This window comes from Lactuca serriola, chromosome 7 (genome assembly GCF_051521515.1).
Source record: "Lactuca serriola cultivar US96UC23 chromosome 7, Lser_US96UC23_V15, whole genome shotgun sequence".
NCBI lineage: Eukaryota > Viridiplantae > Streptophyta > Magnoliopsida > Asterales > Asteraceae > Lactuca > Lactuca serriola.
In genome coordinates this window covers 160,752,682-160,753,566 of record NC_136414.1, presented here as the reverse complement: position 1 = coordinate 160,753,566, position 885 = coordinate 160,752,682, and the positions used below count along the sequence as shown (strand labels likewise).

At 43.8% G+C, this 885-nt stretch overlaps 1 non-coding gene across 1 annotated transcript; it reads left to right on the top strand.

The window, feature by feature from the left end:
- The first annotated feature begins 338 nt into the window (after positions 1-338).
- LOC145065201 (small nucleolar RNA R71) lies at positions 339-445 on the top strand. The gene has a single exon (XR_013688347.1). It is a non-coding gene; the product is annotated as a small nucleolar RNA R71 (small nucleolar RNA).
- Positions 446-885: the final 440 nt, after the last annotated feature.

Sequence of the window (885 nt, the reverse complement as noted above, 5' to 3'; positions counted from 1 at the left end):
TTCTCATCCAAGTCACACTCTTTAGTTAAGTGAGGTCCCCTACAATTTTCACATCCTACCCGGATAGCATGGATTGTTTGATCCATCTTCTTCATTCTTATATCTAAACTTTCTAGTTTAGCCATCATTGTCGCCATACCATCGTTGACCGTGTTCATTACCCCCTACTTACGTCATTTCGTGGGTTGTGGTATTCTCTAGAATGTTTGGAGAACTCTTCAATTAATTCTTTGATCACCGGGGGTGGCTTCTTTGTGAGCGGGCCTTGCGAGTCAAGTAATTGCCTTGTTGTGACATTGACTCCGTCATAGAAGATGAAGACTTCTTGTTGGCGATTAAGGTCATGGTGTGGGCAATTCCTTAGCAGGCTCTTGTACCTCTCCCAAGCTTCATATAGTGACTCTCTAGCTTGTTTTTCAAAGTTAGCTATGGCTTTCTTTAGCTTGGCTATTTTAGAAGGTGGGCAAAAGTGGTCAATAAATTCGTCTTTCATCTTATCCCATGTGGTGATGGATCCGGGAGGGAGTGACTTGAGCCAATCTTTTACAGCACCCTTGAATGTAACTGGAAGCATGCGAAGTAGTTGGGTCTCGCGAGGCACATTTGGAACATTAAAGTAATCAGATACATCATTGACTTCATCCAAGTGCTTGTAAGACTCTTCGTGGTCTTTTTCATAGAAAGGAATCTCCTTTAGTTGAGCAAGTATGTGACCCTTTAGTTTGAAAGTAGCAGTAGCGGGAATTGCAGGTTGCACAAGTCCCGGGTCGGTATCGTCACGCATCTTCTTCTTCCATTCCCCCATGGGGACTTCATCGATGTTAGCAATGATAATGGCTAATTCGTCGTCGAAGTCGGATTCGTGCCCGAAAGTGGGGTCTTCTT